Source organism: Pezoporus occidentalis, unplaced genomic scaffold (assembly GCF_034315485.1).
Source record: "Pezoporus occidentalis ecotype Australia unplaced genomic scaffold, CSIRO_AGI_Poc_V1 ctg35, whole genome shotgun sequence".
Lineage (NCBI taxonomy): Eukaryota > Metazoa > Chordata > Aves > Psittaciformes > Psittacidae > Pezoporus > Pezoporus occidentalis.
The window spans coordinates 3,847,895-3,874,820 of NW_026915483.1; the positions used below are offsets into that span (position 1 = coordinate 3,847,895).

A 26,926-nucleotide genomic window follows, 5' to 3' on the forward strand; every position below is an offset into this window, starting at 1 on the left:
TCATGCTACTTTGTCTACTTTGTAAAGTGTCCCTGAGAATTAATAGTATTAGTTCTGCAAACATTTGTAATCCCTCTGTCATGATCATCTCTGCATCTGTAGTCCATTTATTTTAGTCAATGGAAACTCTTCAGAAACTTCATAAAAGCTTTACAGATCAAATTTACAAGGTGGAGAAAATTCTAACTTACAGAAGTAACACTGCTGGAGCAAAGAAAGAAACTGTATGTGGCTTGTGCTTATTTGTATAGTTTTCTGGAAGCAAATCTTTGGTAAACTGTTTAGGACATCTGCGGTTCATCTGCCCACCAGCCTGGAGCACTGTGGTAAAACACAAAGATTTTACTCTGAAATTATTTTGAGCTTCACACACAATAGACTAAAATGTGTCTCTTATCAAAGGTGCTAATCCTGTGACTTGAGAGGTCCTAAACACTTTTGGAAGCCTCACCATGGTTCCCCAGGTGTCAGGGAGGGACACATCCTCTTTGTGCCTGCTGGCTGCCAGAGCTGCTCAGGATGCCGGTGGCCAGCCTGATGCTTTCCAAGAAGGTGAAGAAATCTTTGGACCCTTTGAGTCCCTCCAAGCCCACCCCATCTAGGCAGATGGTTGTGATTTGTTAGGTTCCAGGCTGGGTTTTGAATGGTGTTAAGTAAGGAGCCTCTTCTGTAAGCAGACAGAGCAGAAACTCAGATGCGACTGTCGTATGACCAGTACAGTGCATGTGTGCTGCTGCAGAAAAGCAAATGCAGAACTTTATTTAGTTCTAATGCAGAGGGGATGATAGATAACTTAGAAAAATATAATGTATCATCTCCATTGCCAAATTTATTGTTTCTGCATGGAGAAATTTAGGGAGCAAGAAAAGAGAAAATGTAGGCTCTGAACATAGTTATGTCTATAGAAACTTCTGATAAAACCCTCATTTTTATTAAGCCAAGAAAATTTCAGTACAGTTTGTAAGCTCTTTTGTCCATAAATAAACAGGTACCATACACTTCTCAAGGATATTATTACACCATGTTACACTATAGCTCTATATGTTTGAGAGATGTGTTTGTCCCTGCAATGTACCCCAAAGGTTGTAACAGCCCCCTTGCTATGTGTTTGCTGCAGTGGCTTATCCTGGAAATAGGGATGATTGCCACAGCAACAGGAGAGTTTAAAGGAGCAATGTTTGTGCTGATGGACTGAAGCTGCCTCGCAAAGGCTGGCAGTGTTCTTTGAATAGCAATCCAGTGCAGGCAGGACCAGGTCTCCCGAGTGGCTTCCCAATGTAATGGTGAGGTTCTCTATTGAACTGGGCAAGGGGGGACCAGATCATTCCTTGAACACACAGGCTGAAGTTCAGCTGGTGCTGGAAAAGCTGACGTCAAGGCTAAGCACTATTAAAAAAAAAAAATAATCTTTTCTTGTTTTAAGCATAAAATCTTGTTGAAAATAAGATTTTCCATGTCTTAATTGTAATACAGAAAGTGTCTTTCATTCTTCCTATGCTTGAGATAGCAAGGTAATTTCAGAACTGAAACTGATTGTCTCAGACTTTCACGACTCAAATATTTAATCTAAAGGGTAAAATTCCCAGAATACTTCTCTCATCATTCCTTAGTTCTATAGAGAATAAAAGCTTCAGCTTTATATGATCTGATATTATTTCCATTATTGGTATTATGCTGGAGGCAAATATCCTTCAAAAAGCAAAATCTACTTCCCCAGTGCTAAGTTGTGCACCACAGAGGCCCAGTCTCTCCTCTGCACTGTGTTCTGGAGAAGCCTTGTAATCTCCTGAGAATTTAATAGCAATTATTTTACTTCTTGTAGTGAAGGGCCTTGAAGATGTAGTATAAAATATTCATCTGAAATCCCGTGTATCCAAATTTCAGGGGCAGTTTAGGATTGAAGGATGATTTTTCCAGCTAACTAAAGAGTTTAAATAGTAGTATGCCTTATGTATATGCATCTGTCTACCTCTCCACATGGATGTGTAAGGACATTTTGTGGCACCACTCTGATTTTACTGTTCTAATATATGCAAAGACTATGATAAGTAATAGCTTACTCCTAGTATTGCCTACATTTTTGGAGCTCTGCCTCTGGAAACAGGAATAAAAATAAGCATTTGCCTGTGGGGTAAGCAAAGACATCAGATTCATTTTTTCCAATAACCCCTCGAATTCTTTATCTCCTTAATAACCCCTCAAAGATTTTCATATGGTCTGAGTCCAATTGCTTCCATCTGAAACCGATAAGAGCTGCTGAATAAGAACTTCTAAACGGCATGCAGTGTAATATAACAATCTAAAATATTCTGCAGTTGAAAACAGTGGGTAAATACAATGCAACTTACTTGTAACTTACAGAAAGGACCTCTTAATGATATCAAATTCCTAATGTAATTTCTTCAGTTCTTATTCAGTAGAAGTCTCTTTGACTTCATCACCTTAGTAGAGCTGCCATGTTTTGTCCATCCTGCCTGATATCATAACAACATGAATATGGATTGCTTTGTGTATTTATTGTAATACTAGGGAATATGCTTTGTAATTACGTGTGATAAGGTCTGTAAGGCTATGAGGTGTGTGCGCCTGTGTATTAGCCGCAGACATGCAGGCAGGAGATGGATATAGCTTCTCTACTATTGATCATTCCTAAACATAAAATGAAATGGTAGTGAAGATTGCTTACCACAGTTGCACAAAGTGGTTACAGAATCTACAGAAGGAACATGTGCAAATAAGTATTTGTGTGACTGAAAGAGTGAGAGCTAGAATAAATACGTGAGAATTCAGGGATACATGGGTGATAATTGTATAATTGTGTATACACGGAGCTGCAAGATCAGACTGAAACGTTGAAGTATACGGAGTCTTTGCATCACTATCATTTGTTGTTTTCTGTATCTAAAATATCTTTGAAAAAGATTATTTGCTGCATATAACTCTCATAATTAATCTGTAGATGTGACACAGTTGGGTTTTGATCAAACAAAGGAACGTGGGAATTGAAGACCAAGAATAAGCAATCATGACTCAGGACTGTGCAACAGACTGAGAAAGAGAAGTTGCAACCTGTGCCAAAGCCATTAATGTGTGCTCAGTCAGAATTTTCCATAGCAGTCCAAACCAGGAAAATGAGAAGAGTTCATGCTAGATTTTAAACAGCTGCACAGAAAAGAGTGTGACCCCTTCTCTGTTACAATACAGAAAGAAAGCTTCCTTTCATAGTGGTTCCAATGGTTGTGATGCAAGTGTTTACACATAAGCTTAATGATCCACTTGCAGTCAAAAGCTTTGCATGATCTAATGCACTGAATGTGACTGCTAGGCAGCAGATGCTTGACAGTGTTGATAATGTCATGTAGATAATACATGACAGCCAAATAAGCAAAATAAGTTTTATATATATATTGACATGCTAAAACAAAGACCTTAAAGACACCAATAAATAACAGAAACACCAAATTGCGTTAAAAAAGGGAATAATTTTGCAGGAGATACTGCATCTAGTTTATGGCAATGTTAGCTTCATGGATCAGATTGTAAATTATTGAAGCTATATCAAGTAGACATATCAAGCAGTAATAGCTACGATGATCCCCATTAGTTGTGGATCCAGTTCAGGATTCTGATTTTGGTATTTTTAAACAGTAGAGAATGGAAAAATAATCCAAAGAGTTTTTAACTCTGATACAGTTAATTAACATAATAGATCATTTCTATCTGGATGCATGTGAAATTAGCATTCACAGGGTGAACCAGGATTATCACCAAAATGTGATACTTTGTTTTAGGAAATGATCTGTATATTCAATTTTTTACCTGACTTGCAAATAGGTGCTAAATGTCAGAATATGCCAGGTGACGTTAAGAAAGCTATTCAGGCAGAAACGGTTTAAAGCACACACTAGTGCCTGCGATGTTTTTAGGTTAACAGTAGAAGACATCACTCAGTTTCTTCTCGTTTCCTGATAATAACAACAGGTAAAGGCAGAGCAGTTGTTTGAATGTACCTCAAGCTATCTGCTAACTGCATATATCTTTCAAGATAGTCAGGGACTCCTGAGGAAAATACAACTGAATTTTAAATTCTAAGCTAGCTGAACCTTTATGCATATATATGTTTAAAAATGCGTTTGTGTTTATACATATGAACACAGATTTTAGAGATATCCACTCTGAGCATGTGCAAATACATCCTTAAGTGGCATTATAATCTCCAGTTAAGTACAGCATATGCCCTGCTTCAAAGTCAATGCATAAAATTTCTCTCATTCTTCTTTACTTGCTTTTTTTTTTAAAGAAGATTGTAGGAGTGAAGTTGCACCCAGTCTCTGATTTTATAGGTGAAAATAGATACTATCATTTAGCATTAACTGATGACCCTTTTATTATCTTCTATTGCCTGGTCTTTTGAACAAACATAATACAGCCTGTTGTTGCATAAAAGTCATAATAATAATTGCTGTTTGGTGACTTGAAATGGGTTTCCTCAGCTTCAGCAGAGCTGGGATTTCTCAAATGGTTAGGTAGTTAAGTATTTTGTATTTTTAGCAGCTACTTGCTGCATTATCTGGCTTTTCAAGGGACAAAGACTCTGGGAGATATCAGTATTCAGGAACAATTGTAGGACAGTGCAAAGATTAAAAAGAATTAGAGGAACAGCAAGAAAGCAGCAGATAAATAATAAGAGGCATAGTCACTGAGAAAACGGGATTGCCACCTGTGATGGGAAGAATGATGACTAAATGTTGTGCTTCACCTGCAAAAAACCCCACAAAACAGAATAAAACCCCAACACATACAAAAAGGCTCATTCTGATTTTATTTGGTGAATAGGCTCTCCAGTGACTGACACCATGCAAACAATGTTGATGAAGCTAAAATAGCTAATTAGTGAAATTACTGAATAATCTCATTAAGTTCCTGGGGATAGGATTGTAGTAGTTGTGTGTATGTTGCCATTAAACGTCTTCATGCTCCCCTGGACCATTTCGGATGCTACTCAGAAAGGAGTTTATGGGGCTAGATAATCAGTGGACCCTCTCAGCAGGGAAGCAGCTTGCCCATGCTGAGAAACACTTAAGAGCTAAAGAAGGTCCCAGCCCCAGGCAGCAGAAGGTCCTGCAAGGAGATTTGCAGTTTATAGGGAACCTTCCAGGCAATACAGTGCATCAGTCACCTTAATGAGACAGGGCTTTTTTGTCTGGACTCAAAAGAATAAACAGGGTGAGCCTTATAGAAACTGTAATCAAGGTTCTTGTATCTCTAAGTTAAGATATAACTATTACTTTATTATAACAAGGGCTATTTTTGGTCATCTTTTATATGAGCTTTAATAGTCATTTGCTTGAGCTGGAAAGCAGTGAAACCAACTGTCCTGGGTTCAGCAGTAGCAGTCATGTTTCTCCTTCTTGGTAGCTGGTGCAGTGCAGTGTTTTGACTTTCAGCTCGGGAACAGAGCTGATAACAAGGATGTTTTGGTTTGGCCAAGGACTTTGTGAGCCTCATGCTCTGCCAGGGAGGAGGGGAAGCCAGGAGGAAGCAGAGACAGGACACCTGACCCAAACTGACCAAAGAGGTATTCCATACCACAGCACGTCATGCCCAGGATGTAACTGGGAGTGAGCCGGAAGGGCTGGGAGACTGCAGGGCTGGAGGAGGTATCGGTCGGTGCTTGGTCGGGCTGAGGGGGGGCAAGTTATCGGTCAGCTGGTGCTGAGGTGTTGTATTCTCTTCCCTTGTTATTTCCTTTATCATTATTATCATTGGTGGTAGCAGTAGTGATTTGTGTTATACCTTAGTTACTAAACCGTTCTTATCTCAACCCGTGGGAGTTGCATTCTTTTCGATTCTCCTCTCCGTCCCTCCGGGAGTGAGTGAACGAGTTACCTGACTGGGTTTAAACCACGACACCAACTGAAAAAAATATTAACTTTTTTAACATTTTACCAACTCTTTTTATATTATTTTAATATTTGCCAACATTTAACCGTCGTAGTAAAAGGGAAAATCTCAACCGTACAAGCTAGGTGCAGGAATCCAAAAATCAAGTCCTTTCTGAAACTCTGTTTTCTCTCCAAAATAAACCTATCTGCCAAGCAACTTCCAGTCAGTCTTGCTGTGGCTATAACTTTTCTCAAATAAATCGATGCACTGTTACTTTATTGACTCATCCAGGTAGAAAACTCTCTCCAGCCAGCCAAACAACCACTCCTTTAAGAAAATACAATAAATTTAAGCATATAGCAGGGAGTTTCTTGGCACTATGATGAACACAGCAGATCACTGAGAAGAGGTGATACAGTTGTTCATAAAGCAGTTAGTGCTCAGTTATTGTGGGGCACACACTACTAAAAATGCTCTTCCCTAGCAATGATCCTGGCTTGTAGCCTTTAGAGATGTGATGGAGCTCTTCAGTAATTCAGTAGCTAATTTTCAGTAGAAATAATGATATGTTAGACGTTAGGGGTTAGGGGTTTAATGAGAAGGTTTCACGTTTGTTCACTCAAAAGACTTTTGGAATTATGATTGTATAATTTAGTCCAAATGTGTAAATACATCATGCAGGATCAAGTGATTTTAACATTTATACCTGATGCCTATGAATTTTCTTAGGAAAGGCATGCAACACTGCCTTTATTAGAGTAGGTTTTTTTTGTCTGGATCCCTTCAGCCTCAACAGCCAGACACAATGATCTGGTGTTGCATGATCCTTTGAATGTTTTATTTCATCCTTTCTCTTCCTTGAACTATTTTGCTGGAAAATTAGAACAAGAAACTCACCCAATCTTGGAGGTTAACACATATGGGAAGATACTTCTGCATGGCAAAATTAACTAAAGAAAGACCTGGGTTCCTGGCAGTGTGGTGAATAAAGTTTAAAGACTTTTTGATGATGGTCTAGTAATTGAGTCATTTACAGCTCAGAGCAGGGGAGAAAGGAGCAACTCCACAAAACAAACTTTCAAATTTCACTTTCCCCTCTTGCATTGAAGGCAGATGAGTTTTGTGCAGTCCTCATTCCATAAGTAAGGCAGTTTTCAGTTTAAATAATTAAGCAGAGTGAAGTCCTGTCCACATTTGCCAGTTTCTTCAGTGGGACCAGGATTTTGCCTTGAGATTTTGTGTGGCACATAGGGACCAAATCTCCTTTCAACTTTATCACTATGAGCTCTCTTGATGAGTTAGATTTCTTTTCAGCTACACAAATTCCTGAAAAGCATCTTAGAAAGATACTTCAGTGGATTTTGCTACATATGCTCAAAATAGCTGAGGAAATTCAAAGTGAGTGAGAGCTGAGCCAGAGATGGAAATGTTTGTTTTCTTCAAATTCCTAATGCTACTGAATCATAACTTCAGCTTTTTTCTTTTTCTGTTCCACTTCTTCTGTATTTTATTACCATCTGATTCACTAATTATAGCTGTTGATTCTACTGTGTTATCAAAGACAGAGCTTTCCCCTCCTGTTTTACCTGTGAATTATGTTTAGACACCTAGTAATTAATTTGGTAATAGTAGGCATAGGAATGAAGAAATACCCCCTCACTCCATATGCAACACCTAGTTTGAGACTGGGAAGTTGAAGCTGAATTGAGTGTTACAGACATCTATCAGTGTTGCTATTCTGTTAAACTGATGTGAATGTGATTTGCTGCAATCAAAGGGAAAATCAAAGTGGACAGGAGGTAGTTTGTGAAAAGACTTAAGTGTAAAGGCATTAACATGTTATCGTATTTAGGAAAGGGAATCAACATCTCTTATCCATGGTCTAAAGTATATTTTGAAAACCATGTACAAGGGTGATAGCAGTTTGCCTTTTCTCCAATTGCTCTTTGATGATTGGCATCAAGAATCTAGCAGTGTAGTAGAAAGAGCTTGACATATCCCTTAGTGACATACAGTACCTTGTAGGCATGGATGGTATTCAGCAGAATTGACTTTCTAACACTTCCACACAAACCCCCTGATAGCAAGGATCTGCCTTCCACCACTGCAGATGTAATACATTGACTTCCAACAACGTCCTCAATTCACAACTCTGAAATATTGTCACTCTGGCAATTAAGTTTGTGAGGCTCATGGCAGGAATAGTAAAACACAAAATATGCAGTGCACAGGGTTTAATATTGCTTAGCAAAACTATAAGAGTAGCCTGGTGGAATTATAGGTATGTGGGCATGTTTGTGCATGTATTTAATGAACTGAGCTAAAAATACATTGCAGAACATATTTTAATGCTCAAAAAAAATACAGAAAAATGTACTGCTCTTCCCTAATGAACACAGATTTTCTTCAATAGGCCCTATGAGTAAAACATGGAAAACTCTTTATATCTGCACACAGAGACCACAAACAGTCATGCTCAGCACTGCTGCTTGCAGACCTGAGTGGATGCTGATGTGCGCAATTGCCAGCCCTGTGCATCCAGAGATTTTACAGGCTGACATGTACAACCACTGCTAAAAAGTGTATGCAGTTTGTGGTCCCTGCTCTATTATGAAATTCTTTCATACTGCATATAGACTAGTCTTAAAGTCTCCTTATATTTGGGTAGCCAAGAAAAAGTGAAGTTAAATAATGCTTATGTAACAGTGTGTGTACATGTAGGGGGTTTGTGTGTGCTAATAATGGAATTTTCTTCAGTAATGCATTTAATGTGCTAATGCTACTTTCAAGTATTTCCAGATGTACACAGAAATATTTGTTGCAGTTGTATCTGACTTTTAATGCTAATCAATTAGCACTAAGAGATATGTTTACCTTAAATTAGATTTACCAAAGGTTTGGGCAACAATTTGGCAACTTTGGAAAAGTAAGGCAAAAAAGAATAGTTTCTTATGAAGCACATGGATAGACTGACTTAGAAAGACTGATACAATTGATAATCTTGGGCGAAGGAGAATACAACAGAGTTTCACAGGGACTAAGAAAACTAAATGAATGGATTTCCAATGTTGATAAAAGCAGAAAAAATAAAAATGTATACACTGAAGGAAAATCGTAAAGGCTGATGTTAGCCTTGGAGCATTATTCTTCCTTTATATACAATGGAGGGAGAGGGGCATTTAAAGTCCCACTTGAAGAATCATCTCTGGGTTACAGGTAGTCCTTGTGGATGTCCCTCACAGTCCTGGACTCTAATTAAATCTTAGCTACTCTATTCAAAGACCCGATTCATCTCCTGAGCAGCACATCGGCTCACTCTGCACTACAGTTAACATGATCCAGTGTGTGATTGGGTAACAAGATTGTGCTCTGAAAAATGAATAATGGACCTGTGAAGGATCATGTAAGTGAAGAAGTAAGGAAGGTGTTGTCAAGATGCAAACTGTGGAGAGACAAGAGCACAGGGGGATGGTGTGGTGAATCGTTTCTAGGGGATAGCAGAGACTGCACGATAGCATAACACAAGTTCAAGCCCAAGAGGGTAGGAGGAAAACAGAGAAAGAGGCCAAGCATTATTAGAAAACAGAGCTAGAGTAGTCCCAGGGAGGAGTCACTTGGGGCCCCCTCCCGCTCTTGTAGCGGTGATGGAAAATTCACCTATCAGGGGAAACTGCAGAGGATGATTTATTATGAAAACATTGGTTATTGGTAAAAACAATATCAAAGTGAAGTAGGTGTGGCCAAACTGGTGCCTTCTGAAATGCTTGCTCCAGCATACGAGGGTAAAAATGGGATGGGGACTACTGGATGGAATACTAGATTCTTGAACGTCACTACGTATTCCCACCCCCTCGTCCCTCCTTCTATGATAAAATCCAAAGCACCAGTGAAAACTCAAAGAGGAGCCACATAATAGGTTTGAGAGACAAGAAAATAACTTTATATAGGCAAAAATTGACTTAGTAGTACAAGAGACATAGAATAATATGGATATTTGTCTGGATGATTTGAACATCATGAAAATCAATTTGCCTAAGATTAAAAATGCTTCCAAAGAGATAGGAGCTCTTATTCCCCAGAATGTATGTAAGCAGGCTGCATTGTAATTGTCTCATTTAGGGGTTTCTTTAGTGTTTTTTGAAGTCCTTTGTGTTTCAATGATGGACAATTGTTCCGATCCAGTTTGTCACTACTTATGTTCCAGGTTTTTACACATTTAAGGGCCATTTCATAGAGAACCTGGGACGCATCCTTGGATGCATTGGAGATTGATCCTCATGTTGAAGCCAAAGCACAAAGAAGTTTTGGAAAAGGTGTGGCTAACAGCAGAAATCAAAGAATTGGGGAGCGTTGGTGACACCTTTGACATTTCCTTCCCTGTGCTGTTCTGTAGCAGTGACACTGGACAAGGCTCCATGAGGCAGGCTGTCAGATGATGAATGAAATGAATAAAACTGTGTTCTTCTGATGGCATTTCACAGCACAAGTCTTCTTTTGAGAGAGCATGTCAAAAGTGATGTGGTTTTAATACAAAGAGAATACAGAGATGGAAGCGTGAAAGAGATTTGTTCTGGATAAGAACAGAAAAAAATGGAAATGCAAGACCTGCAACAGGATATGCAATTTCCAATATAGAACCTGTGTCAGGAATATGTGTTCTAAATAACTTGGTCATGGTCTGTGGTAGGTTACTATTTTTGGATGACTAGAAGAATGACTTCTGGGACATTGGGACCATCTCTGGGAATTTAAAACCAACCATACTTGATCAGGTCAGGAATCCAGTGTCTTGCTCCAGTGGCAGTTGAAGCACATGCAAAGGCAGAGTATAGGATTGATTAAAAAAATAGGGAGAATTTCCCCTTAGACTTTCCAGGTTTTGATAGTTTCTGATGTAGGGATTGTGTTTAGTAACCTTTAAAAGAGTTTTCTCCCATTTGCTTGTCTAACCACTTCATGAGTTCATGGAAAACCTTCAGTTCATGTGTCTTTTGTGAGAAAGTATCCCTTATTTGTTTAAACCTTCAACTGCATATTCTGTCAGAACTCCTGGATTTGGTACTGGAAGGTACAGTGAAAAGTGGCATTTATCAATGCCCTGATTACACATCATCTCAGACCACACCTCTTATTCAACACTAATAATAGTCTTTTTCAGAAAGTCATTCTTATTTTGGTTAGAAACATGCAAGTTTAACTGATATTAATGTCACTGTGAGTTTAATATGAGGTTTTATTTAGGTTGGGCAAACCTAATGTCCTCTTATAGGGTTTTGGGGGTTGTGTCAATGAGTTGCAGTTGGCTTTTTTTTTTCCTCTTCTGTTCAGTTTATTTTGCCATTTTACTGGGTTTTATTAATAAGTATTTATTGGTTTTGTCATGAATAAAGTCAGATCTAAACACTTTCTGGACTAGCAAATTATTTTGGAGGACTTTGTTTTGGTGCCAAATGTGAGGTTTCTGAAAGGTGCCTGTTATTCAGGGTATTCATCTTTAACCTTTTCTAGCACTTAGGTCTTTTAGCACATTTCCATATAGCTACCCCAAAGCAGCAGGTAGTGTGGGATAACTTGATTTAGTTATTCTTTTAGCTAGCAGGGTCAGTGGAGAGCTGTCTTGTTCGTAGGAAATAGGTGCTAACATTGTACCCAGGCTAAGAGTTGCAGAATTGCTGTTGTATGTCAGACCAGCTGTTCAGAGAACTGTCATCTGACCTTGTAACTGTCATTTACTGTTCCTGAGAGACTAGAAGTGTGTTCAAAAGTTTTAGTTTTTTAAACATGGAATTATGAACCTTCCCTTAAAAATATATATGTAATTTCTTCTATCTTATATTTTTCATTCATGAATTTTGAATGAATTGTAAGCTCTTATTTTTTGCACTTCTCTAATAGTTCTTTCCATACTAAAAATCTCAGAGCTCTACAAATAAAAGAGGAAGTATTTTCTATATAAAACTTCATTATTTTAAGAGAAATCACATGAGGAACATAACACTGCTATCTTTTTTGCCTAGAGGATATGGACTACATGTATTTTGGTTTTCTTAATTTCAGTTACTATACAGAAGAGTCAGGGAATCCCGTTTAGCTTTATGGTGGGAAACTGGGCAGAGAGGTTGATTCTTGTGACTGTGAACGGTAACTAATTTTACAGTCTGCTGAAGCTCTTCAACGTTTGCATTTCCTCTTGCACAGACACCAAAGCCACCTATTAGGAAGCAATGAGTGAAGCTATGATGGATGTCATGGGTTCATAACCAGGTTAATAAAACCTAATTCTGTGCAGGGCTTTCAAAAATCCACAACATGTCAGCCATAATTAGACCTAGCTCTCCCTCTCCTATGGGACCAGTACAAAGACCAATGGGTGATACTTCTCAGAAAACAACCTTGATGAGATGGTGTCTGCTAGTTGTGAAGTGCCTGGAGTTTTCTTAAGACACTGTTTCATTCTTACCCAAGGGACTTCGATTGAAATGGAATATTTTATTTCTCCTGTTGCTATTGATGTTTGCATCATCTTGATTGCCATAATCTTTTGTCAAAATGACTTGATTTTCCTCTCCCTCTCTGCCCCTTTTTTTTTCTTCTATTTTTTTTAATCAACAGCCAAAAGTATCTGGGGAGCTTGGCTTAAACATTCACTTCAAATCTGTATTTCTTCAAGAAGTTTCAGTGCAGTTTTACTCTTTTCTTTGTCACTACGTTCTGATGCCCTCTCTCTCAAGGATCAGAAAAAAAGTCATAAAACCAAAAGCAGTTGATTGGAAAGCCATATGTTAGGTAACTGGCCAGAAGGGAGGAAAGCTATCATCAGTGCATCATGCTGATGACCATCTGATGAAATTCACAGCATGATAAAAAGAATTTCTTAGCAAGTGAGGGTCAGTGAGTGAGCATCAACAGCTAAGAGTTTGTCTAGGGCATTGATCGGGGCATATTTTCAATCATCTTAAATATCAGCCCTTTTGAAGCAGTCTCAGTAATTTATTTAGGACACAAAACCCCCAACATAAACAAGGATTAATCTTGGAAGAAAACTAACAGAGACAACAGCTTTGTGCTATTTCCTTTGTTTGTATAATTAATGTTCAACATTAAGTGTTCACTCAGCTGATACATGCATGGTACCAGCGAAGTAAATTCATTCAAATGCAAACAGTTTCTCTTGTATTGTTTTTGGAGCTGTGTGGTACATTTGTTCAGGTCCCTGGTAATACTTTAAGAGCTAATTACTTTGAAAAGTAAACAAGTGTGCAAATATGCATCAAGAAGTGCCGATTGCTTGGTTTTGAGGTTATGGGTTGAAAGGGACCGAGAAGAGAGACCCATGAGCTTGTTGAATTACCGACAGTGCTGTATTTTCTGTTGTAGCTTTCTGCAGTAGTTTTTTGTATTATCAGTCTCTGCAATATTTTCTTTATCCAACCTAGTTTAAAAAGGATTGGAATTAATGCTTCAAGATCGTGCAAATTTTCAGCTGAAGCAAGTCAACAAAATAGTGATAGCGGGGTGAAGACCACAAATGCTCAGGAGATTTGATCTGTTTGGAAAGCAGCAAGCAGTGGAATATTTATGCACCAGTTTAATAGACCTCACAGGTAACTTGCCAACATTGGCAGGGGATGATAGGCTTTTGACTGCTGCAACAACAACATGAAGGAACAAAGCAGGAAAGGAAAATGGGACATTTGGGACAGCTGCATCCCACTGTGCCTCTTTCTAGCCCAGCTTTCTCTTGTGCTGTGCACTGAGCTGAAAAGTCTTGGGGTTAAGGATTCCCTTCTGTCAGACTCTGTCTATGCTGTAGCTCAGGACCAGGAGCTCAGATGTTACAGACCAGTGTGCTTTCTGCTCCAGTGCCTGCTGCACTGACACCATTATCTTAGCAGTAACTATGAAGGTACTGAAGCTTTCACTTCAGTAGTTGCTAGTCATGCTGGACGTCTTAGTATTCCACTGTGCCAATGAAATATCTTCTCTCAAGCACTCTTGCCTGGGTAGAAGAAACCAGGAGCTCATCTTTGCTCCTTGCAGGTCACCATCAGGAAGATGGGAACCACAGTTTCTGCATGCCATGCTGGTGGTACTCTGTGAAGGTGTTCCCCAAGCATAACCAGTAAGGAAGAGGGCAAAGTTTAAGAGTTTCAGATCTAGCCAGAACCTTAGATTTTTCAATGCTAAAACTATAAATGTAACACTTGGTTATAGGCTGTTCAATGTCCAGTAATTTCTCAAAGGCAGATAACAACAATAATAATAATAATTGCTCATCAACTTAATATAGGGAAGATCCTGGTTCTTGTTTTTAAGGGAGCAGAGAGATTATTAAATCCCTCATTCAAACCTTGTTCCCAGCAGCCTCAGCATCCTCTGACATGACAGTTATTCAGGACCTAGTGCTGTCTCACTGAGCTAGAAAATTTCTTAAAAGACCTTCTCCTGGTCTGAGAAAGTCCTGCCATTAGATTTCTGTTCCAGCCCAGTTGAGTCACTTGTGTGCCTCTCAGTGTGATTCTGTGCTTGCATATCAATCCTTTGAAATGGCCTTTAAAATTCTGGTTCTAGTGTGGTTGAATACTGTTTATTGATGTGAAGTGTCTGATCCTGAAAGTACTAATGTACATATTCAGATATTAAAGAGGCGATTGGTCCCACAGAGAATTATACTTTCTGAATAAGAGAAGAGCTGTGGTGCATGAGACTGTGAAAAGGTGATTGCAATATCAAAGGAGGAAACGGAATAAATGAGCTTTCCAATTACTTCAGTAACTTACCTGCTTGCTAGAGTGTGTAAATTATTGCAACTTATTTAGATGAAATTTGTGTAAGCATAAGTATTTTTTTAGAAACACAAATTTACCAGGAAAAGAATGTTTTAGATGTTTTCTCTGGATTTCTTTTTCTAGTGGTTGAAATAAGAGCCACATCCTAAAGCTGTTATTGTAGCAACATGGATTTTCTGGCTGCATTACTTGTTCACAGATGGTTAGCCTTTGACATGGCAATGAGATTGTTCACTTCTGGAAGATGTTAGCGCAGATCAATAAGAAAACTGTCTTACAGAGAGAACACCTGTTTGTCAACCAAGCCTGCCTTAAAGGTATTTCTGATATTACACTGTTGTTTGTTCAGTGGAAAGTCAGTAGTTTCCTGGCTGCAGGGTTTAAATTCCTCTTTGTTAGCGTGCAGTTTGATAGCAGTAAGGAGAAGAGTACCTTTGGAAAAAAAGGCATACTGACGTCTTTGCAGTGCTGGATATCTTAGCAGGTCAGGCTTAAGAGTCTGTTCCCCTTTCTCCTTTTTGGGCCATAGAAGTAATGCAAGTGCCAGTTTAGTTTTCTGTCAAGCAAAAAGTCACTTTAATCTTTCAAGATTTAGAATAAATATTTGGGGACTGCTCTATCCAGGTCGTGGCTCATAAAAAAACAGGGTCTCTGCCCATTCTCCAGTGGTATTAAACTATGTGGTATGACAGATGTCATGAAAGACAAAAACTCATAGTAAAAAGGATCAGAAAAAATTGCAGGCCCAGGATATACGGTGAGTGGAACTAGAAAAATGTGAACTAATATATCTGGGGAAAAGAACTATTCACGTATTAATGCTGGAAAATTGCTAGCTGCTGTAGTGGAGATGGAAAAAAAATAGGAAAGTGATGGCATTTTCTCCAAGAGCAGAAGGTAATAGTCTCCTTCCTTGTTGAGAACACTGCTCAAAAGCACAAAGCACCGTTTCAATTAGGTATGGCATTCCTCTTCCACTCTCAAGACTGTTGGCTAGATTTTCTAATACATGGCATCTGTCTCTGCTTCTATCTATCCATTGTTTTTCATTCCCTGTCTTTCTCCATAGTGCCTGTGTGCCTAAGTGGTGATGGATAAATACCTGTGTAAAGAAAGTGATGCTCAAATATTCTTGAAACTTGATGAACTTGTGTTGGTTGTCTGTGTCTTAGTTAACAGTACTGAAGAGCAGACTAGAGGCAAATGCTGGGTTGGGAAAATAGGGCAGATTTCCTCTCTTAAATGGAGATAATGACGCTCATCATCTTAAAAGCAGAATTTTATCACTGTTAATAATAATGTTATTGTTATATAGTGGAATTTTAAAAACATCAGTACCAGTTATGTCAATGGTGTAGAGAAGAGCTGTAGACATAATTAAGGTGATGGAAGCAGGCTTGCAAAGAAAGATGAAGAGAAACAGCAGTTGCACAGCTTGTCTAAGCGGTGATAATGATGATGGGGGATGTGATGACCACCTAAAACTTTCTGACATCTGTAAACATAGAATAGGGAATAGCTCTGTTCAGTTGGTCGTAGCATTACAATTAGGGTTAATGAGGAAAACTGAGCAAAAAAATCACAGGACTTTTTTTTTTGCTGTTCAGCCCAATGGTAGATCACATTAAAAGCTAGAATGGTATCTTCAAAACATCCTCTGTTGCACCAGTAGAAGCCCAATTGCTTAAATAATGTGAAAATAAATTGAGAAGATGCTCATGAGTGTGCAGAGGGAAATATTTTGATACTGGAAAAGAACTGGGGAAGATGACCTTTTCTGCTTCTAATTTCCAGCGCTATTAAAACGAGTTGGCAGTGATGCCCTATTTCTAGTTTTCAGGCATTTCTCTTCTTTTTTTTTTTTTTATTTGTAATGAGAACCCAGTTTATATTCGGCATTATCCAAAACTTTCAAAACTGAAAATTCAGGAAGCTGAACTGAGGGTTCAGAGCATTATGATAGTTTCTCTGCTGGGGCTCACCTAGAGCTGCACACCCTGGATGCACATGAACCCCATGGGATGTCAGCTAAACTGGAATTATCTGAAGCAAAACAGTTGGGGTTGAATGAAATGGTGTTTTCCCAACTAGCCTGAAAATGGTCAAGGCTGGACATGCATCAAGACAAGTCAAAAAAGAATCGAGGGTACAAGAAGCATTAGCATGCAGTGCTGTGATTAGCACAGCACCTGCAGCATATTGGACTAGCTGTGTTTCCTTAGGAATTTGCAGTGCATGCATAAGTACACATTCATGTATCTTTTTTCTCTTTGTATAATTGCCTTGAAATATATCACTTGGTTTATTTTGGACTAAAAGGCTTTAGGGTTTTATTTATTGCTTGTCTGGATTTTTTTTTTAATGTAAAATGTGATCATAAGAGACATAGTTCAAATAATTTCCTACTGCCTTCTGTCTTGAAAACTTCAGTTTTCAAGATACTTGGCCCTTTTTGATGAGGATGCAAGGCACAAAGTTTCTTGGCTGTAGTACTACCTTGGAAAGAAACTGGAAATCATTAGCTGAAAGTAGTGAGTTATATGAATTATACACCCCCGGAGGCATAGAGATTTTATCTTGAATTTAAATTTTTTGCTGCTTGCCAATGAAGTGTCAATGAGTTTCACCAAAGATGTTCTAGTAAAAAAAAAAATATCAAAAATCTGTTTAAAAAGCAGCTTTTAGTTAAAAAAGCTGATTCCAAATTGTCGGAGATACTGTTTGGGTGAATACTCATCATGACCAAAGGTAAACAGGAGAGAGAAAAACAAACGCATTTTCTGCCTGGCCTTTTTGGTTCTGTTAACCGCAGAGCTCCCTGCATGCTGCTACTGTTTATTAAAAAATAAATTAATATGATTTCAAACCAATGCTGTACATGTCACATGTTGCTTTCAGAGTAGGAAATTATTTCCTCAGTAGACTTCATGTATTTCCACTCAAGTATGCAGCCATTTTTATTCATATTCTAAGGGAACAGAGTGAACTGAATTGTACATGTATTCAAAGAAACAGTACAAATTTGAACAGGAGACAGGTGATCGATTATTAGGAGGTAGTATTGCATTGTGTTGTTCACCAGGAGCTTCAAGGGAGAAGAGAGAGAAACATTCAATTCAGTAACAAAAAGGGTACTGGAATACCCTTTATATACAATTCAGTAACAAAAAGGAACTAGAATAAATTAGGGTTAGAACTGTATGCTGAGAGCTGGAGTGGAAAGACAGGGCAAATCCACGTGACAGGAAGTAAAATACTGCTCATCAACACAAATAGGGAGGAGAAAGACATCAAAACCTGGGACTCATGTTAAAATTGGCAGCTCAAGATAGTGACTGTGGGAAAATGTAAGGGAAAGGAGGTTTGGGGAATGTTTAAAGCAGTTTGGAAAGGGAGAAAAAGAATCAGACTTGGGTTTTTTTTTGAGGTGAATGTTACCAAAACAAAACAAAAAGAAGAAAACAATTCAGTATGAAATCAAGTATTGCTACTGTCCCTCTGCCTTACAGTTTTGGTGAGGAAGAAGTAACCACCCTCCACTAAAGCGTCCCATTGAAGTGGCCACAGTGAAGGGTTAAATTTTGAGAACAGTAAGATTTGAATCCCATGCCATCCTCTGCTTCCACCCCTCTTCCTCAGGCATATTTTGGTCCTGACCAGTAGGAAAACAGCTTAATCATGCTTAGGTCTGGATGAAATGGATTATTTTAAGAGAGAATTTTTTAACTCATTGATTTATAACCACAGTGTAGTAGTCTGAAAATGAAGATATTGCCGTTTTCATATCCAGTCCAGAACATTTACTGAAGTGTTTGACTGTGCTTGAAGCTAAGTAAGGTTCAGTAATGAATGCTATAAATTCCTGAGGCTGGAAACTACCAGGTTCTTCTGCTACAGATAATGTATGCAGTGTAAAACGCTTTTTCATGCAAAACCAGCTGATTGCTTCAGTTCCTTCAGGTCCATCCTCTGTCCTTCTGTACCATTGTACAGTCAGTTCCTGGCAAAGCTGTAATTTTCTGCTCAAAAGCAGGATCAGCTGCTGGTGGTCACAGTGTGACTGACTCTAGGAATATATGGGGTGGGGTAATGTGCATACTTGTCCACGGGAAAATGACAGAGAAATGATTGCTTGACACTGCTAGCTGCAGCACAGGATGGAATTTACTGCTGCTGCCCATGGCATCCAGCACCTGTACAGTGACATGTTCTTTCTATATGCTGTAACCTACAGTCTTCACTTTGACCTCACCCTAACATCTCGGTTTTACACATTGGCCAAATCCCTTTAGTCCCTTTCCCCCTTGTTTGTTTTTTTTTTTTTTTAATTTATTGCCATTCTTTGGAAGATTAATGCAGCTTCTGCACTGGTTACAGAGAATTACTGTATCAGTCTGTCTATCGTGTCTCTGCAATCCTAGCTCTTCATCATTGTACATTCTTTATGGATCCCATTACTTTCACCACCCCTTATCTAACTACTTCATAAAAACCACCTCACACATTTATAAAGCATGACAAGAGCATTACCATAAACTATGTTACTCTGCTCAGTAAACACATCATAGACTCTCCATAGGCTAATCACCTTAGTGGGTAAAACTATCTGGGGATGGATTTATCTGTAGCAATCATATCAAAAGACAAATTGTATAGAACAACATCATTCTGTTTTTCCACAAGAGTTTAAGATCCTTGCATCATTTTGTCTTGACTTAAAGCCTGCATTCTAAAGTTGCGTATTGTCATCATCTTTGTAATCAGTAGATTAATTTATGAATATTTAACAGAAATCCTTGGTGTGAGATTTTCATGTATCACACGAAACAATAAAGGATGTGTTATAGGTGTAACAAGCAATCTTGGGTTATCTCTTGCGGTTGATGGGAAAAGTAATATAGTTTCCTAATTTGGAGAGTAGGGTGAAGATAAAGGCATTTAGTGAAAAGCATATGCAGTTTTAGAGATCCAGAAACCTCAAGGTGTTTGGGGAAAGCCTATTGGCCAAGAGACTCTGGCAGGACTAAACAGCACTCGTGTGGTTGACATAGAATAATTTCTAAATCCTTTCTTAGTAACTAATTCTAGTGCACAATTCAATATTCATTTCTCATCAGCAGCTCTGCTAAATCATATTTCTTATCAGCCTAATTATTCCATCTGAAAAGAGAATTATCCTGTATTTTTTTCATTGTGTTTCTTTTCTGAGATTCATTTAACTTAACATCCATGCCTTTTTCTGGCAGCATTTAGAACAACATTTTGAGGCCCCAAGAACAATATTCCGTAGTTCACTCAAGTTTTAGGATATTTTCAGGACTGCTTCCACTTCAGATTCTCACTGCACTCTAGCAAAGAAGTAGAGATGCCAATATTGGAAATGCTCGTTTCTGTTCAGCAGCAGCAATGTTCATTTCTCCACAGCTTTGATACCTAGAAAATTTGTTCTATGGCAGAATTGTGCAGCTGTAAAGCAATGACCAGAATAGCATAGCAGGTCTTTTTAATCTGTATCTTACACTGCTGCCTGCGGTTATAGGAGGAGCAGTGCTTGAATGCAGGCATATTACATCTATTTTCCCCAAGCTGTTTTTTTCTTTTTTTTTTATCATCTCTGACATATCAAATATTAAATTTTCTAAACCACCCAAGTGACTAAGAGCAAGATTTCTTAAAAGATACTTCCATATTTTATGTTCAGCCTTACCAGGCCTACATAATTTAGACCAAGAAATCCCATTTACAAGTGATACAGACCTTTAGGAGTGTCATTTCTTGCTGAAATTCAACAAAATTTAGAGTCATAATGCCTATTGCTTTGTGATATGGAACTTATTTCCCAAAAATAACTTTTTTTCTCTTCCTGGAATGTTAAAGTTCTGCCTCTTCATATATATCTCTCAATGGTATTCCAGAGCTGTAAATCCCACCAAAACTTCTAATTTCAAACCTCCATTTTTTAAAGTTGCTGTAAGTTTATCTCATTTGAAGTGAAAGAGATCTCATTAATGGACTGAAGATTCCCACTAAGAGCACATTGGATTCTTGACTGCCTCTTGGGTTGCATATCTGCTTTTTGCAGTTCATCAATACAAGAATGCTAATAGTACCTATTGCAATTAACTTTCAATACACCCTGTAAAAAAGCAATCAGGTGGATGGGGTATGTGTATGGGTATGTGCAGGCAGCTCTGCCTGTCTGCTTTTACTGCTGTCTTGTCAGGGACTGCGTACACACACAGTAGGTGGGATTTTCTCATAAACCATGTCATTTTTGTGTATGGTTACACTGTACATGTGCATGCAAAATCATAATTAAGACTACCTGTAACTCTGCTTCGATAACAGCTAAAAGCAAATTCCTCATCAGCATTCCTCTCCAGCCATTCTTGCCCTGTTGTCCTCTTGAATACCTCAGCCGACGCTGGTTATTGCACTGCCATTTGAGATACATTGTGCCAGAGGCAGTAGCTAGAATGATGCCTTGTTTTTCTGGGTACCATTTTCCTTTGATTCATCTTTAAGAGATTTTCCTTTTTTTTTTAATTTAAATATGCGTAAGAATAAGGTCCTGTGCAAATTTCTCAGGAGATCAATTTGCAAGGCCTTTTAGCAGAAAGATCTATTCTCTAGTGTGTATATTGGTTTGATATGGAAATCCATAAGCCTGCCCTAGATCCACCCACATCTCATACATTGGTGTGCTCTGGGTTTTCTTTGTGAATTCAAGAGTAGAATCCAAACCATTTCTCCTTTACAAAAATAATACTTATTTTTAATTTCTGTGAATAAACCAGTTCTCGAGGATCAGAGTCTGTTCTGGGTGTAAGTGTAAGAATCTGTAAATCTCTCAGATAAAAAGCCTCCTGTGGCTGATGGCAGAGACCATTAGTAGAAAAACGTAAAAGACTACAAATCCATGTGCTAATTAGAGCTTTGCATATCCCTGCTTCCCCTATTATACTGAATGGAAAATAAAATACAAACGAAAAAGAAAAGAGAGTTAGTATTCAAATGAAATATTAACATTCTGCAGAACAAAAATCTTATTTTCCTCTAGAAATTCTTTAGTTACCTATTTTTTGTAGAAAAGTTTAATTTCATGTAAATGGCCTTTTGTGTTGAAACAGCTCTTAGAAAATTAGCTTATAGCACCGTAAATAACCGGAGATGCCTGTGCTAAATGCACGTTGCCTCTCTTAGCTTATGAATTCTGACTCCAGAATGTATCAAAACTTTGGATTACAATGATATTGACTTCCAGGTGTATCTGACCTGCTTTGTTGAGCAGTTCTTCTCCAGATTTTGACCATGTGCAATGGGCCAACACAAACCAGGACAATAACGTTGGTCTTACTCAAAATAGGGTCATTATCAGCAATATAGGACCTGGGGCCTGAACTGAACAGGAATGTTGCACCACTCACCAGGAAAGAGTTCTGTGGGCTTTCAGCCCACATAGTAGTAGCTTATTATTTCTTAAAGTAAAGTATAGTATTTCCCCCTGAGCGCAGTGTAGTCTGTAGTTCTGGCACATTAGCTGGCATAAACATTTTGATTAAAGCTTATGAATGTATTAATTACACCTGGGCAGTTTCCAAAGCTTATTCAAACTGCAAACTCTTCAAACTGCAGCCCCCAAATCTGAATTCTTAATAAATGTAAAAATGGCTGTCACAGGGTTGCCTTTTCTTTCTCTAGGATGTTTGTAGAGACATGAGGTGGCAAGGATGCAAATTTTTTCACCCATTTGTTTCTGTAAGCAGGATTTCGGAAAGTTCTCATGTGTGAAGAATTTTTACTCCCATGTTGTTAAACATTTGCTTGAAGTCTAAAGAACTTCAATTCTGTTTAAAGTTTTCTCTGATCTCCTAAGTCTAGCAACATCTGCATATACTTATGTGTTTATCAGAATAACATATGGGTATGTGACCCTAAACAGGATAACAACAGTGGAACATTGACTAGTAATGTATAAAGCTGTATAAATAAACAGAGCTATCAAAACTAGTAATAGTCCTAATGAACTGCTGTAAATGGTGATAAAATTGGTCTGTACGATTTCCTTTGCTTGTGTTCCTGTGGTACATTGCTTATGGTGTAACAGAGGGCAGAATCGGACCAGCAAATCTTATGAAGTTGTTTGAGTTTCGCTATTTTTTGCAAGAAATACAAACAAGTTCTTACAACAACCTTCAACTGGGTTAGGTTGCATGGTGCATTGACAATGCAATAGAAACAAAATCTAACGGAGGATCTGAATTCTAAAATCATGGGCGTATGACCCCCAAAAGAAAGCCATATGTTATCCATCAGCCGTCTGTGCCTCCACCAAACAATGCAAGAAGTCTCACCTAAGCAGTGCTTCGCTCATGCATTCATGCACACATGCATTCATTATGACTGACCTGCCCTAGGAAGGTCCATTAAGTGGAACTCATTTCAGGCACAGATGGTCCTGAATAGCTTAATGTCTGTCTGGTGGCCAGAGTAAGTGAATTCTTGATGGCCTTAGACTTCTGATCACATACATGCAGCCAAGGAGGAAATGAAAACATGTTTATCATTTTGATAAACAACCTCTCTCATTGCTGCAGGATGCTCCATGTAACTCAGCAGAGTGAAATACTATTAAATTATCATCACTGTCAAAGAGAGAACGTATAAGTTTTGCTACCTGAGTCATAGTTAATGACTTCCACAATGTATAACACAAATCAGTACTGCTGTTTGCCTTTTTTATGTTTGTTTACTGATAAGTTCAGGCTTGGCTAGAATACGGAGGCAAGTTATAATTTTGAAGCGCAAAATATGCTTTTATTATTACCTCTCAGCTAGAGATATAAAACAAAGAGATGACTAGAAGATGGCTTTTTGGCTTCTGTCTGGCACACACTCAGACCCTGTAGGTGATTAGATATTTTAAATCACAGCCACCCACAGTAGTCTCGTACTAATGATAAAATATCTCACTCTGCAGTGTGTAAGCTCAAGGTGGCTTTGTAACAGAGACAAACATGAATATGATTTCAGGAGTTTAGTCTCCTTCAAGTAGAATTAAACCATTTGGAAGAGTAACAGTTGTTCCTGTTTTACAGCGAGAATGAGGTATTATTTCTGCAGTTTCATATTTTAAGAATATGCAGAACAAAGACTTCTGGAAGGCTAGAAGACATGAGCAAAATTGTAATGCCACAGATAGTTTCCATCTTCAACAGCCCAGCATCCTCCCCAGCAGCCAATTCTGTCCCTCAGAACAGGGACAGAATTTGCTTCGTGCAAAGCTGAGGGTATCCTGTGAACTGAGCACTCAGGAAGGACCAGCTGTTCTTATTATCAAGTCCTGGTAATGTTTGGTGTGAAGAGGGTATAAGTCATGTTGGGGCGTTTTCAGTCATCTCTGAAGCTCCTTGTAGAAAGAGCAAATCTTTTGCTGATTTGCAAGTTCCTATTCCATTTCCAATCTTTTTTGGATTTTGGGGGGGCAGCAGGGTATTAAGAAAACATAAGCTGTTTTTCTTGCAGGTGGCTAAAGAAGCCACTCCATGAAATGTAACTGTCAACAAAACATTCAGAAAACACTTGCTTGGAGCATTTTAGAGCCCTTTCTTCTGCTTTTAAGATTAATGGCAAATCCCCTTTTGACTTGAATGAGTTAGGTGAGGCTGTTATTGTGGAAACAAAGCCAGAAGCTACCTTAGCTCAATAGACCATAAACTTCAAAAAAAGATATTTCTGGGTTTGGTGACAATGATTCAAACTTTTGCTGCACTCACAGCCTATCAGGTCAATAATTCATAGTTTCTCAGGGCTCTCAGCACTGTAACATCTCACCGGGTCTTCCCATAGCCTAGAAGAATCCCTGAGAAAAATATCACTGGCTCAGGAGCAGAAGCCCTCAGATATTGGTATTGTAGCATTTCCTGCTGCCCCCCCCCCCCCCCATCAAATTATAGGAAATAACTGAAAACCACAGAATAAAAAGGTACTTCACATATATATCTGAATATGTTGAATCTCTTTTCAATGGAAACTGAAGATTGATTCTCGTTCCCCTCCCTGCTCTAACTTGTTTCCTCATTTGTACAGCTGAAATAGAAATTTAAATTGGAAACACCACCCCACCCCCTAGTATATTTCTTATATATTTATATTTCTGTGGACAGCATAATCAAGAGCATGATTTTTCGATTAATTTTTTTTTCCCTGGTCTCACTGTTTCCATTTGAATTTGTCTGAATACCTCTGTCTATTCCCGTTTTGTATGTGGCTTTTAATAAGGCTAACGTGTATATGCATGGCTGGTACAATAGGTACCCGCAAAACACACTCCATGCAATGCTATCCAGTAGTCACTCATAGGCTAATGAAAAATCTGCTCATACATATCACATTTTCCAGGAAAACTGTGTGTGTAACATTCAGAACTTTCTCCATGTGAAATGGATTTTGTTTCTTCTGTGTCAGCACTGGGAAGGGTCTTATTATTATTATGGGGATTACAGTTATAGCTCATGCAGATGAAAGTTTCAATTAACGTACTTAGCTGTCTAGTGGTAAAAGAAGTGTTTTTTTCATTGCTTTTATAGTTTCATTGTTTTTCCACTCTTACAACTACACACCTTGGGTTAAATTCTTTATTGCTGCAGCACCTTGAGCTTCCACGTAACAATTAAAGGTGTTATGAAGCTCATTCACCATAACCCCTTATTTTGCATAGTTAACCAAATAAGCAAGACTAGCTGATGTGGTTATTAGTACTCATACAACAAATTAATAGAGAAAATTAAGCATTTAGCGTATTCACAGATATTTACCACACAGTCTAGTCTATGTAGTCTAAAATTAGAAATGCTTATTACTGCATACTTTATTGTTGAGGTTACAATCAATAAAATCACAAATCTTTCTTCTCTTAGGGCATGACTGTAAGATGAATTAAACCAGTGAGAGCATTTTCCTTGCTTTCAATATGATTTGGATGGGGGAACAGGGATTTTATCTGAGGAATTACTTCACAGAAAAATGCAACCATTCAGGGCTGAGTTGATTATCACAATTCCTCTTACTCCTAAGAGACACTTAAAAGACCGTTTGTCAGATGATGGCTTTCTGAATTGTTGGGATCTCTCTCTCTATCACCCATTGGCTTTCAAAAAGCTCGTGTCAGCAGGCCAAATGTGCCTAGTAACTAATACATGAAGCAGCATTTCTCTCCAAATGAGTTAAATATTTGCTGCAGAGTTGGTCTTGTCTCACGCTTGCAGACTCATCAGTGCTTAACCCCATGACCACACCACCTAAGCTCGTTTACCCTAATGGAAGTTCACAGGCTTTCATATACTGACTCACCGTGGAAGACCAGTGGTTTGAAAGTTTAATATTCAACATCATTTCCACACTTTATGGCATCCCTGTTTATTGGTAGTTGTACCACTTAATACTGTGGGTACAATTTAATGCACACCACCATATGACCTTAACTGCATACAGTCAAGGGGGATTCCTCCCTGTTCGTCCAGCCCAGTGCTTCACCAAGAAATGTCACATTTGTAGAATCACCAGGTAACAGGACTAACTTCTGAGCATGGAGATGCCACTGGACTCCCAGACCTTTTCCAACATCCCTTGCTCACAGACAGATGTTTATCAGCACCTCCACACTGCTTATTCTCTGACCTGGATACAGGGTTATGGAAGTATTGAAGAGCTCTCAAAGCAGTTGCAAAAAGAATGAAAGCCAAAGACAGGAATAAAGGTTTTTATGCTATAGTAAAAGCAATGTACAGCTGACATTTCATAGTGGTATAAAGAAAACCTTCTTACACATCGTGTTCTTCAGTAGGCTGTGCATGACGTTTTGCACTAAGTTTAAACAAATCCTGCCAAATTTATACCGCAGTTTCATAAAGTAGCCAAATATCTGTGGGGAACAGACTTGCGCTATAAATACTTGGTCATTATGAGCTAAATACAATCTGAACTGAGGAACTGGGAAATTACTTGGGCAGTTCATTAGCCCAATGTGGCTTCTCATCTCCTTGCCCTGCACTGCTAAGGTGAATGGAAATAATACACTTGACACTTTGTTTCTGTGAACAGCATATGCCACAAACATCAGGTATTCATAAACCCTAAGCCACTGTCTATCTGTCTATCGCTCCTTTGTGTTCTCCATCTAACCAAACTATTGCAAATGTTCACAAAGAACAAATACAGACAAATTAAGCCTGGTGATCTTGCACCCAATG

At 38.5% G+C, this 26,926-nt stretch overlaps 1 protein-coding gene across 1 annotated transcript in view; it reads left to right on the forward strand.

The window, feature by feature from the left end:
* Window positions 1–26,926, forward strand: part of TAFA1 (TAFA chemokine like family member 1) — a 225,726-nt gene that overhangs the window by 152,358 nt on the left and 46,442 nt on the right. The gene's annotated exons all lie outside the window — the stretch shown is intronic.